The sequence below is a fragment of the Protopterus annectens genome, chromosome 3.part0, assembly GCF_019279795.1.
Source record: "Protopterus annectens isolate FY-2018-M chromosome 3.part0, PAN1.0, whole genome shotgun sequence".
NCBI classification, from domain to species: domain Eukaryota; kingdom Metazoa; phylum Chordata; order Ceratodontiformes; family Protopteridae; genus Protopterus; species Protopterus annectens.
In genome coordinates this window covers 1982760513-1982775136 of record NC_056731.1, presented here as the reverse complement: position 1 = coordinate 1982775136, position 14624 = coordinate 1982760513, and positions in this window count along the sequence as shown.

Sequence of the window (14624 nt, the reverse complement as noted above, 5' to 3'; positions counted from 1 at the left end):
TTCATAGGTTGATACTAGGCTATCTGCCCTAGGGCATTTATAAGCCTAGCCAGAGTTTGTTTGGCTTTCGCCTCCCTTTTAGATTAGTTAAGGTCACAGAAGATAGCCCTTTTAAAGTTAGTTTACTGTGCCTCTGTCTAGCAAGGACATAGAAGAGATCCCAGGGGTAAACTTACGATCCACCATCCACTCGTCAAGATTTCTCTTGAAAAGAGTCAGTGAGGGGCTCTGCCTAACATGGATTGGGATCCTGTTCCAGAGTGAGGGGAGCCTTTGGGATATAAATCTGTCCCTCCAGCATGTCCTATTTATTGCCGTGCTGAGGTTTAAGTCCCTGGAGTGTGTAGCTCTAAGGGATTTGGATTTCCTGAGGTGGAGCATGTCCATTAATTCTGGGTTAGACATGGCTTTATACGTCAGGCATAGGTCGAATCTGAGTAGGAGGTAAGCAACTGAGTAGAGCTGGAGTTTCTTTAGCTGAACTGCATAGGGCATCTGTTTGAGGCCCTTGATCCTCTTGGTGAGGTATTTTTGGGGTCTCTCCAGTTGCTGCAGGTGTCGGGTAAGGTACATCCCAAAGGAGGCATTGTATTCAATTATGGGCCTGATGAGTGATGAGTAGAGGGGCACAATGACCTCTCTTGATCTAGATGTGAACCCTTTCATGATAAGGTGGGCTATATAGAAGGTCTTTCTAACCACTTTGGCAATGTGATTGTCAAAGGAGAGATTACTATCTACTTGGGTCCCCAAATCCCTAATTGCTTCTTCCGTACTTAATGGATTACCACCTATATGGTAATTTGTGGGCTCTTTGTTTTTCCCAAAGGGGATGACTATGCACTTTTTGGCATTTAGCTTGAAGCCATGGCTCTGGCACCAGGTATCCGTCTCTGTGAGACCTTTTTGGAGGATGCTTGTGTCAGCCAGAGAGTAGATTATGGCTCCCAGTTTGCAGTCATCTGTGAACTTGGTCAGCCATAGTCCTCCCATGTTAGCCTGTACCACAGAGAAGTATATACTGAACAAGAGAGGTCCCAGGACTGAGCCTTGTGGGACGCCACTTGTAACTGGTTTTGAGTCTGACATGGCACCTGCAATTCTGACCATGTGGGTTCTATCCCTGAGCCAGTTTGCAACCCATATTGTGACATAGGGGTTGATATTTAAGCTGGTGAGCTTATTTATGATGCCCGAGTGGGGTATTGTGTCGAAGGCTTTTGCGAGGTCCAGGTAGGCTGTGTGGACTACCTTCCCTTCATCTATGGCCTTAGTAACTGTTTCAAAGAAGTCAACTAGGTTTAAGAGGCAAGATCTGCCCTTAACAAAGCCAAATTGGGTAGGATCCAGTGTCTGGAGGTTCCCATTGTCTTTGTTTATGAGTTCCATGATGATACGCTCCATAGCTTTGCAGACCAGACTAGTCAGGCTTATGGGGCGATAGTTACCGGGGTCCATTGTGGCACCACCTTTGTAGAGTGGGACCACTGTTGCTGTACGCCATTCTTTGGGTACATATCCTGTAGTAAGGCTGAGATTGAACAGTGACTTTATGTGAGGGTTCTGTTCTTCTTGGAGCTCATGTAAGACACAACCCGGGACACCGTCCAGTCCCATTGATGCTGTGTTTTTTGCTTTTGAGAGGGCAGCTTTCACCTGTGCATCTGTGATGTCAGGGAGGCTACATTCTGTTGGGATAGACATTTGCTCTTTTGGGGGGGAAGGGGGGGGAGTTTGCACTGAACCTGTCTGCCAGGATGTTGGCAATGTTTGTGGGTTCAGTGTATTTTTTGTCATTTTGCACTAACTCAGAGCATATCTGGGAGTTGCCACCCAGATTCCTGACATAACTAAAGAAAGCCTTGTGATTATCTTTAGCGTCTTGTGCAATTTTTCTTTTGAAGCTGGCCTTGGATGATTTTATGAGGGATCGTAGTTGCTTGCTAGTACTGATCAGAGATGCCTTCCCTTTTTGGGATTTTGCTTTATCATGTAGTAGCTTCCTCCTTCTGTTGTATAGCTTATTTATGGCTGGGGTCCACCAGACAGGTCTCCTGCCTTTGGAGGAGTGAGTCTTGGTTTTATTTGGGATAGCACGATCCATGCATTCCTGTAGGTGTCCATAGAATGCATTTGTAAAGGATTCTGTGGTTTGGGCAGTATTTTCCACTGGCCCGGGGGCTTTGAAGGATTCCACCTCGGTTTTGAGAAGTGTGAAGTTTGCTTTTGAGAAATTTTTCACTGCGGTTTCCTTGGCTGGGGGTGGGGATGGGATATGGATGTCCAGTGAGATTAATTTATGGTCTGATCTTACCAATGAGTGGTTTACCTCTGGTGTGGAACATAGAGTCCCCATGTTGGTGATGACCAGGTCCAATATGTTGTCCCCTCTTGTGGGAGTGGTGACAAGTTGTTCCATAGCATTTGAGTTTATAAATTCTAGGAACCGTTGGGCTAGGGTGTTGGGGCTTGAGTAGTTTTCCCAGTCATCCAGTGTTCTCAGGAATGACGAGTGGGGTTCCTGAGTTTGCGAGGGTGGTCTGTAGCAGGCTACAAACTGAAAGGCAGTTTTGCCCACTGTTAGTTGCACATGGATGGTCTCCGATGCTTCGTGCAGTACCACTAACCTGGAGGTGTGGGTAGGCAATTGAGGAGGCAATTCTTTGGTTAAGTGTATAAGACATGGGCTCAGGTTTGTATCAATTTCATTTCCATTTTTATTGATAATACCTTCTCTGGGGAGGTACTATTGAAAATTATTGATTACAATCAGAGCTCTGGGGCAAGTGTACTGTATATGGGTCCTGGAGTTGCATTCAAAAAGGTGGGGGTTGAAGGCAATCTGGGTATTTGCAAGCTGGAATGGTATGCAAAGTTTGGGTATTTTATTCAAACGCTGGCTGGGTCTGGTTTGGGGGCATTCTGAACTGATTGTGGAGGTAGTATTGATAATAAATGTGGGGTGAAACTGGAGTTAATATTCCGCAATCCCCTCCCCCCTTATCCTTTTTTTCTCTCTTAATTCAGAAGAAAGGTTTATCTGTCTGTGACCTATTGGCTGATTTCAGTTTGCTTTGTGGTAGGTAGTATGCAGCCGTTATCTTTTCCTACGTTTTTGATAAAAAAGGAGGAAGTTCTCAAATATAGTGCAAGTTTGGTTCAAATCTTATTATGAGGTTTTAAGATGATTTTTTAATTCTTCATATATACACAACATAACATATAGCTGAGATTTGTAATATCATAGGTTCATATATTCATAGGAGGTTACTAGGCTAATGGCCCAAAATCCTTTAAAAGCCCAGCCATATTTATCCTGAGATCCCAATTAACAAAAGCTAAGTGAATGAAGTTCACAGAGGTATGAGCCAATAGTATGGTAACTAGTCCTGACTGCCTATGTCCATGAGGGACATAGGTGCCATCCCCAGGAGTGGATTTATGCTTAACCAGCCATTGATCGAGCTTGCACATGACAAGGGTCAGGGATGGGTAGTCTCTAAGAGAAGTATCTATCTCTCCAGTATGATTTGTTCATATCAGAGGCTAGGTTGAGATCACTGGAGTGACTGACCCTTATGCAATTTGATTTATGAAAGTGTAACATATCTATCAAGGCCATTTCAAAGACTGCCCTGTAAGCCATACACAGTCCACCCCTTAGTAGACAGAATACAGTGATAAAGTGTTGCTTTATAGCATCTAGAAATCCCTAACAACTGCATTCCTTTGTCAGTATTATTTTTAACAATTGCATATGACTTGTTTTGTGTGCCCTGTATTTTCTTAATGAGGATCCTCAGGGGTCTCTCCAGCTACTGCAGGTGTCTGGTGAGGTACATCCAGAAGAGTGCATTGTACTCAAGTATTGGCCTGATGAAGTATGAGTATAATGGGATTATAGTGCCCATTGATCTGGATGCCATGCATTTACAGGTTTATATTATAAGCGCGAAAACTGAATCGCGCGAACACGTATTGAGCAACACGTAAAGAGCGAAAATTCACAATATCGAAGGTATGAACGGATACTACCATAGGGAATTCTTCCCTTTGCTTCAGTGGAGTGCGATTTCGTAGTTGGTATATTTAAGTAGGGGGGGTGTGGGGGGATGCAGGGAGGGGTTTGCCCCCCTGCATACAACAGTTAGTGACAGTATTTGTCTGTTGGTTTTGTCATGTTTGGGATTCAATGTTTTGGGCATTTGCCCTTTACGTGTCACTCAATACGTGTTCACATGATTCAGTTTTCATGCTTATAATATGAACCCACATTTACTTATGAGATATGCCACATCGAAGGACTTTCTCACCTCTGTGGATACATGGTGGTCAGAGTTCAAATTGGTATCAACCTGACTATATATATTATGTACCACTGGGTCTACCCTTAAAGGGGTGCTCTCTATATTGTAATTCACAGGGGTGTTGCCTTTCCCAAATAGAATGATTAGGCATTTTTTTGCATTTAGTTTCAGTCCATGTCTTTGGCACCAATCATTTATCTGTGTTAATCCTTTCTACTGTACATTGCTATCATTTGGGGACCCAGTGATTGCTCCCAGTTTGCAGCCATCAATGAACTTGGTCAGGCACAGGCCATCCACATTTGCTTGGACTTCTGAGAAATAAATTCCAAATACTAAAGGGCTCAAAACAGAACTTTGTGGTACACCACTTGTGAATGATATTTTGCTAGAGGAGCATTCACCCACTTTGACAGTGTGTGTTCTATTGGTGAGCCACTTGGCTACCCACCTGATGACATAGTGGTTAATTCCTAAGTGGAACAGTTTGTCTATAATACCTGAGTGGGAGATTGTGTCAAATGCTTTGGCTAGATCAAGGTGGGCAGTATGCACAGTCTTTCCTTCATCCATGGCCTTGGTGACCTTCTCAAAAAAGTCAACCAAGTTTAGCAGACATGCTCTACCCTTAATGAATCCAAACTGCTTCTGGTCCAGAGTCTAGAGATTATCTATATCCTTGTTGATAGGGTCTCTCCTTTTTTTAATTTCTCCAAATGTTTTGGGATTCTAATACCATGACATGAATGGACCCCATTCCTAACTCAAAGTACAACTAAAGTTCATGAAATTAATATTGTCAATCTTTGATGTTAGCCAGAAGTGCTCTGTGCAGAACCGCAGTGTGCCCAGTAATTAATCCTGCTTCAGTTTGGATGGAGTTACATGTATCAGTAACATATCTAAGTACAATTGTAAATTTTTTTTTTTTTTTTGCTCCTACTACTATTGGAACTTGGAAATGTCTGGGTATCCTTCCACACTGCCCTTGTTTCTGCCTGCACATGCTGGTATTGTATGACTTTGAGTCTCCATGTATGTAAGACACTGTAGTCACAGGGTGTGGAAATTTCAATAATCAATGCTACTTTTGTCTTCTTTTCATGAGCTACTATATTTGATTTCCTCACATCTATTTTTTTTTTTTGGCAATGGATGATCCGATGTACTATAAACTTCATAATTTTCTATGATGCTTGTGGCTCATATTTTCAGTGTTTTTCAGCTACCTCAATATTATAATGTTTGCACAATCCCCAATGCAACAGTCTTGCCACATTATTATGCCTTTCAGTATACAGTCCATCTGCCATTACTATATCACAACCAGTAAAAATTTATGCTACTGTTTCTAGTTCTGGTTTTCAAAACCTACATATGTCTGTTTTTCCCACATATTTAATAGACTTTGCAAACTAATGTGTACGTAACCCACTGTCTTGAACTGCCAATATTAACCATTCATCTTTTGGTTTAAATTCATCATCATCAACACCCTTTTTCCAATATTTCTACACGGGGTTGGGGCATTGTGTTAACTGTCACCATCTCTCTCAATTCAGTGCCACACTCTTGCCTTCTTCAACACCCATGTCTGACTATCATAGATCTTCTTTCATACAATCCATCCACCTCTTCCCTGGACATCCTTGTTTCCTCTTACCTTCTTCCTGTCTGTCTGTCTGTCCCAAACCTTCTTCACCAGACTGTCTTCTGCTTTTCTGAACATGTGTTCGAACCACCATAATCTGTTCTCTTTGATCTTTTCTGCAATTGGAGCTACTTTGGCTTATGCTGTTATGTCCTCATTTCTTTGTCTGTCCCACAGTGTGCATCCTACCACCTTTTTCAGGCACTTCATTTCCATCACCTCTAGCTTCTTCAACAGTTCTGCCTTTACTGCCCAGGCTTCTGTATCATATAGTAGTGCTGGTTGCACCCCTGTCTTGTACACCTTAATTTTCAGCTTCTTTGACATTCTTCTGTCATAGACTACACCTGAGACTCTATGCCAGTTGTCTTCAGCCACTTTGATTCTAGCTTTGACCTCTTCATTCAGACTACCCTTCTCCTCAACCACCCCTGCCAGATACTTGAAGCTATTTACCTGTCCACTATCTTCCCTTCTATCTCACTTTTCAGCTTCTTCTGATTTCCCTAGTTTGCTGCCATCACCGCTGTCTTATCTGTGCTTAGTTTCACCCCATGTGCCTTCAGTTTTGCATTTCATTCCCCTATCCTTTGCTGGACTCTGCCTGTAGTGCCACATTGTCTGCATACAGTAACTGTGTTGATCTGTCCCCTTCAACCTGTTTGCTAATGTAACCCATCACCAATATGAACAGCAGTGGGCTCAGAGCTGAACCCACTCCCACTGAGAACCCCTATGTGAAGCAAACACTGTTCATACTTCGGTCCTTGGACATAGCCTGCACTAATTCTACCAATGAATGTTTCTGGGGCTTTGAACTACTGCAGTATTGCCCAGATCAGCTTTCTTGGAAACTTTTCATATGCTTTCTCCAAGTTTAAGAATACTCATTTGGATCTTTCCTCATCTCTAGCTTCTCAACTATCTTTCTCATCAAGTCAGTTGGCTGCATCCTGATCTGAATCTGAACTGCTTATCTCCCATCTTACATTCTGCTACTCTCCATAACCATTTATAAGTTACACTTTCCAGAACTTTCATTTAAAGTGATAGGTGTTGTGGTTGTTGCAGATGTCTCCTTTGTTCTTGTACACTGGCAGGGAGTATGCTTCTTTTCCAGTCATCTAGGATATGCTGCTATGAGTATCCTCAGGGAGCCATTCCATTCTGTCTCACCCAGCATCATATCTACTGTGACCTCAGACTTCATTTTTCTTAGTGCTATTCTTACTTTTTCTTCATAGTCTGTTTCTGGGGCAGTACAGCTCTTCATTCAGAAGTTGCTGGAAATACTCCTTCCATCTGCTTTTGACTGGTAAGCAGGGTGTTGCATGGCATCCCATATCTGACTATCTTCTTTATCTTTCTGTCTTTGCCTTGCAACCTGTACCACCTACTGACTTTGGCAGAGTGCCTCTACTGCCCCAGTCTTTGCTATTGCAACTCCTTGCTAACCTGGTCAGTCAGTCAGTCAGTCAGTCAGTCAGTCAGTCAGTCAGTCTTTTCTATCTCCCATTTTTTCCTGCACTCTTTCTTTCTTTTGATCACTTCCTGGACTGCTGCATTGCACCACCAGTTTCCTTAAGTACATTCCATACCTGGCTTAGCCATGTATCTGTTCTGTAGTTCAATCACATGGCATTTTGAGGTGCTTTCAGACAGAAGTCTAGAATGGCTTCTCCTATATGTGTATTCAAGTCACCCATTAACACCAATTGTCCTATGCACGTTTCATTATCACAACTCTGCTGTGGGGTTATGAATACTGCCCTATCAGTCTGATTGCCATGAGTCTGTCAGTGACTGCGTGCAGCCTGTGATACATGTTTTCCTATCTTGAGGATACTGTGCACCTGCTGTGTTCTCCTATCTTGAGGATACTGCACACCACAGTAGATTCCCAAAGTGATTGGTCTGCACAACTCTTTTCCCTATAGGGCACCATGTAGAGTCTGTGCTGCTGCTCACAGCTTCAGTCATTGGTGAGTTTTTGAGATGGGAAATCTCAGCATGTTTTTCAGAGAGGAGAGGAACCCCATTGAGACACAGGAGAACATGCAAATTCTGGCATTGGATCTGGATCCAAACAGGCATTGGCCAGAGGTCAAGCTCAAACTCTGTACATTGTGCATGGGAAGAAAAGACCTGAGCCATCATGCCAACTGATCTCTTTTTCTTTTGGTATAAATTCACCTGTCTTTAATTATTCCTGTTTTCAATCCTAATTAACATGAGGTTGTTCCAAGAGTTTCCTATACTTGCAACTATATTTATGCATTTTCCACATTTCTTGCCTTCTCATCTGATCCTTCACCTTATATTCTTCATTTTGTTTTTTGGCACATTCAGTTGCTGCCTGATTTTTATCTACTTCTGGTTTGATTTCCATTCCTGTTTGATGCCGATATGCTTCTGATAAACTAATCAGGGAAGTTATCTTAGACTTATTCTCCTCATGTTTCAAAACTTTCACTACATTTGGGTCTTGTGAGGCTGGCGGATATGTATGCAGTCCCATGATTGCAGATCTATAAATGTAATCAGTTTTGAGGAGGCCCATACCTCCTTCAGAACGGGGAATATATAATCTTGGTATGCACTGATTTTTATAAGTCATTTGGTCAGCATGAAGCATCCCTCTTATTTTCCTATCTAATCTATCCAACACCTTTTGGGACCAGTCAGTCACTCCAAAACTGTAAGTTAGGACAGGAACAGCAAATTTGTTTATAGCTTGAACTTTGTTCCTAATTGTCAATGCTGTTTTCAGTATTAATTAAAGTCTTCTAAAATATTCCTTACTAAGTTTTATTCACATTTGTTCATGTTTTATTGTTGATCCTTCATCAATTCCCAAATATTTATACACTCCCTCTTCCTCAAGTTCTTTTAAATCACATTCCTGTCCCAAATTGATGTTTTCTTTTTTTTTATGCAAAATCTTTATTTAGTTTTATACTTAAATACAACATTACAAATGGAGCACAAGTAGTAAAACGCACAAGTAAGTAATACATGAAAAAACAATAAACCAAGAAAATAACTATATTATTCTTATTTACAACAGTGGTATTCAACCAAATAATGCATATAAATACATGTCCAAAGTATTAAAACAAGGACGGTAGGTGTAAAGCTAGGTTTAACAGAGAAGAAGGGGATAGGGAGATTCTCTATATTACTTTCTGGAACTTCCTAACAAGATTATCTATCAACAACTCTTAATAGCACATAAAATTTTATATCAACCCTCAAAAACACCTGCTCTTTGCAACCTCTTGACTCCCTATAATAATTTAAAACAACTATGCTCCTCCCAAAAGCTACAAGTTAACATGACCAGAATTTCAAACTCTGCAGGGAACTGCCTTTTCTCCAACTCAGTTGGCAAAATATGGAATAACCTTCCCTTACATATCTCCTCTCTAGCCACTTTTCCTTGCTTTAAAAAGCAACTTCTTTCACATCTGAATAACTTCTGGCTCTGCTCTTGTACCAATCCAGACTAACCTACTTTCATCTTTCAACTATATTTGCATTTTATTTAACACTCTAAATCTCTCTCTCAAATCATAAATAACATAATGATTCTACTGTTACTAAAAAAAAAAAAAAAAAACATTATTATTTTTATTTCCATGTTTTTAATTACATAATTTGTATTACATAGTTAGTATTATCTATTTGTTATTAGAATAGCATCACCTGACTTGAACTAATTTCCTTGTATTATTGCTCTTTGCCTATATCACAAGTGTTTTTTTACATGTATTTCTATAAACATGCTTTAATCTGTGGAGCTTTTCTCCCCGGGCCTCCACTGAAAATGGACAATGATCCAGTTGGACTAGCCCGGTCAACAAATGTAAAATAAATAAAATAAAATAAAATAAAATAAACTTTAGTGATGTAGTTTGAAGTAGAGTAATAATCCTTTACAAGCTGAGTCAGTGATATTTGTCTAAAAAGGGTTGCAAAAATACTATGAATTAAGCAACTAAGTTATGATAAGGTTAAATAGTGTTTCCCAATACTCAAGAAAATAAGCTTGCCTTTTATGTTTGAAAATCACAATTTTATGGGCGAGCAAGTGTTTAGTTGCCATATATTTGAAGCCCTCCCCCCAAGTAATTGCTGCTCTGTCCATCCATTTGAATGCAATAAAAGGTTTAAGTAATAAAAAGAGGGTAATTAAGATACTTGTTTGTGTTGATGGTAAGCCTGGGGGAGAAATATGGAGTATTGCAAACTCCCATGACAGAGTGGAGTTTTCATATCCCTTTTTTGGGAGCTGGACCATAATTGAGTTCCAGAGATTTTATACACATTTGCAACTCCAAAATAAATGTAGTAGATCAGCTTTTTGGGATTCACAATAAGGACAGAAGAGTGGGATGGTAGGATTCAATTTGTGTAGGACTATGGGACTGAAATATGCATTATTAAGAATCATGAGTTGTGTGTACATCAATTTCTTCAAGGGGATTATTTTAGAGGTTAATTTTATAGATGTTTTTATCTGTTGCTTAGAAATGGCAGGGTTTATTTTAAGCCAGTAATTTGAAAACAGAGCATTATTCTGATATTTAATAGCAGTTACTAAATTATATGTATTTAAGATCATTTTTGTCATTAATAGCAGTTTCCAAAGAGAAGTGCATGTCTCTGCATCTCTATCTGTTAAGCTATTATTGGATAAATATCTGTAGCATAATTCCTTAATCTGTTTTGCAATAATAGTATAGCTTTTGGGCAGTTTACGTTTGTCTCTTATTTTTTGTGATGATAGAGTTACGAAAGGGCAAAAAATCAAAAATTTGTTTATTTTTTAGTAACAGGAAGTTATTTAAATTTAGCATTGAGTTGTTACGTTTCAGATTTAGGTTGAGATGCAACGGCTACAGAGTCTCCATTGCTGCAGATAGATTTAAAGATACAAAAAGATTTTGCAAGTTAACTATGAAGAATTTTATTGGGGTGATTATCTTATGAGTCATCAAGTTCTCTTTATGGAGAAATATCTTATGAGTCATCAAGTTCTCTTTATGGAGAAAAGGAAATGCTTTGGGGTTAAAGTTTTATGACTAATATATTTATGATATACGTTTAATCACATAGGTGACCAAGTGCTTCTTGTTAAGTCATGTTCCATAATCTTTATTATTCTGCTACTATTAATGATGTCAAAATATAATCCAAAGTCTGGAAGGTTAAGTCCCCCATTTAGTTTTGGCTGTATTAATTTATGGAACAATATCCTTACAGATTTAGGGGACCATAAGAATTTAGCCAAGAATGAGTATAACTTTTTAAATAATTTATTATATACTATCACATGAGAAGCCATGAAAATATGTAAGACTCTAGGCAGTATATTCATCTTAATGATTGCAAGTTTTGATAGGAAGGGTAGTTTTAAGTTGTCCCATCTATTACAGTCTTGTGTTATATCTTGCCAGATTTTTAAGATGTTGTTTTGGTAAAACTCAATTTTATTTTGACAGAAAGAAATCCCCAGGTATTTAGTAAAATGTTTTACTTTAATTGCAGTTTGGCTGGAATACAATAATAAAAGCTTAGGAGAGTTTAGGGGAAATATTGGGGTTTTGTCTAGATTGAGTTTATAATTGGATAGATTTAAGAAAGTTTCAATAGCATTTAGTAACTTTGTAATATCTGAGCTTGGCAAAGTAAAGTATAGATTTAGGTCATCTGCAAAGGCTGATAGGGATATTTTGATATTGAAGAGTGTTGGGGCTTGTAATAAGTATGTTGTTTGATGAGTAGGAACAGGGGCTCCAAGTATAAATTAAAAAAGTACAATGATAATGGACAGCCCTATCTCGTCCCATTTTTAATAAGAATTCTGTTTGACAGATTTTTATTTATGTAGAGGGTTGCATAGGATTTATCACAGAGGATTTTTGTAATTTGGATGAAGCTTGCTGGGAAAGCAAAATAGGGTAGAATGGATAATAGGAAACTTATGTTAAGTCTGTCTGCTAGTGTAAAGATTGAGTATTTCCTTTGCTATGCAAAAGTCATTAGGGCTTCAAGAGTAAGGGTATTATCACAGGTTTGCCTGTAGTGGATAAATCTGGATTGTTCTGGAGAAATAATGTATGGTAGTATCAATTTAAGTCTAGTAGCTAGGATAGTTGCAAGAATTTTGACACTGAAGTTAATTAAGGGGGATGGGTCTGTAGATCTTGGGGTCTTTAGGATTTGCATGTTCTTTTAGAATAAATATAGTTTTTGATGAGTTAAAATGAACATCAGAAATATTATTATTAATAATATGATTAAATAGGATTACTAGTATTCTGGAAACTGTTGAAGAAAAGGTTTTGCAAAATTCAGCTATAAAGCCATCTCAGCCAGGTGCCTTGTGCGATTTTAATCTTTTTATTGTCAAAATAATTTCCTGCTGGGAAATAGGGGCTGAAAATATTCTCTGTTGATTCTGATAAAATTTAGGGAATGATAATTTCTGAAGAAAAAGCATTTTGGCTTGTTCTGAAGCAGAAGATATTTTTTCTCCATATATTTGTGTCTATAGGTTTTCAAACAGGCTAAGAATATTTAAATTAGAGTAATATATTTTATCTAAATGTTATTTAAGGTATAATAGGTATAGTTTTGTTAGAACAATTAGCGTAGCTAGAAATCTAGAAGGAATTTGTGTCCCTTCAGCATAATTGGCAAGATTTATTGTTTCATGAAATGACAAATTTTTAGCATTAAATAAGTAAAGATCTTTTGGAAGGTTTGTTAGTTGTTCCTCAGTTTCTTTATTAAAGCACTTTTGTAATTCTAACCATAGTTTGTGAATGTTTTCTTTTATTAGTGTTACTTCTTTATCCTGACGTTTCTTATAGTATGTTGCTTTATTGATTAGGAAGCCTCTTATTTGAGCATTAGTAGCCGCCCATTCAATATCGACATGGTGCTGGGAAATAGGGATCCTTTCCAATAGGTCCTTTAAAAATGAATTAATCCCTTCCACAATATCTTGTTTCATGAGGAGGCTGGGATTAAGAGCCCAACTGTAACCTCTGTAGTTTAAGTGCTGTTTGTCAAACCAGTTAATAATTAATAAAATTTTTGAGTGGTCAGAAAAGAATCTGGTGTTAATGTAACATTTAATGTTCATATTCAAAAATAAGTCAGAGATTAGGAAGAAATCAGTTCTAGACCACATTTTATGGCACTGGGAATAACATGTAAATATTTCTTTTGTGTTATCATTGTTATTGTGTTTAAGAGGATCAAATAGTTTAAAATAATTTTTCAGTTCGGTTAGAGCAGTGGTTGCTTGAGTATTGTATGGTTTAGTAGAATTTTATCTATCTGCAAAAGGGGCCCGATACACATTTCAGTCACCTCCTGTGACTATATAATGATCATTGAATGTAGATAAGATCTTATACAGGGACATAAGAAAGTGTTGTTGTTTATTACATGGGGCATAGATGTTTAGAATCAGAATCAGTTTCTTTATAGAAGGGATTTTGCAGGTTATATAACACCATCTTCCTTCCGTGTCTGCATCACATTGTAGTATGTTAGCTTGGAAATAGTTTTTGATTATTATGGCCACCCCTGCACTATTGGCCTTTTTATCGGATGTAGCAATTTGTTTAATCCATTTTTTCTCCCCAATTTTTAACCATTGATCATCCATCAGGTAGGACTCCTGAACCAGGATTATGCTTGCCTTAGCTATGAAAGTGAGGTGAAGAAAAAGGTTCCTTTTATCCATTGATTGAATCGCTTTTACATTCCAGGAATCAATCTCCCACATTTTCTTCTATTGTATAAACTAATATATAGAGATGGTATCTTATTACCATAGTGTCAGAGTAAATAAAAGTCTTTATACATTCAATAGGTGAATGACACATAACCCTTCTTGCCCTATCTCTGTGCCTACCCCCTACCTCCCTGGGCCAAGAAAAGATGGGGAAAAATTAAAGGGAGTGGTTGTAGTAACATTAAGTTCTCAGGATTTACATAGCAAGTACAACTTGAATAGGCAATCATAGTTAAGATCTTCCCCTTGGTAAAACAAACTTCAAATAGAAAAAGCCTAACCTATTAATTCCCTCTTCAACAACCACTAACTATCCTTAACATGGCTTCTTATAATTAAACCAGAAAAAAGGAGAGCTGAAGGAGAAAAATCAGGAAATACTGGAATTTATAAGGGGGATTTAGTTAAAGCTAATATCCTGCTTTTATTATATTGTAAGATAATTAAAAATAAGGATATGAATCAATATAGTTACCACTAATGACGGTCTAATTTTAACCAGAACTATTACCATTTGACTGGAAAGTTAGGGTTTCCCACTATTAACATTGCTCATCGTTTTATGTTCAAATCAAACTTAATGTCATAGGAAGTTTGACTAGAGTATAAAGTACTGTTTGGGCAAATAACCAATATGAAATTAATATTATCAGATTGTAGTAAATTTTAAGCCATATAGACTTTTAACACTGACATTGTTAATTTTATAATGATTCTCGGAACAGACAGATAAGCTCTTGTAATTTTCATAATTAGAAAGATTGTAAACAACAAGAACACTCTACCACTAAGAACATGAAAAACATCCCATCAGATAAAAAATATTACATCAAGCACTAGTCATTTTCTACTT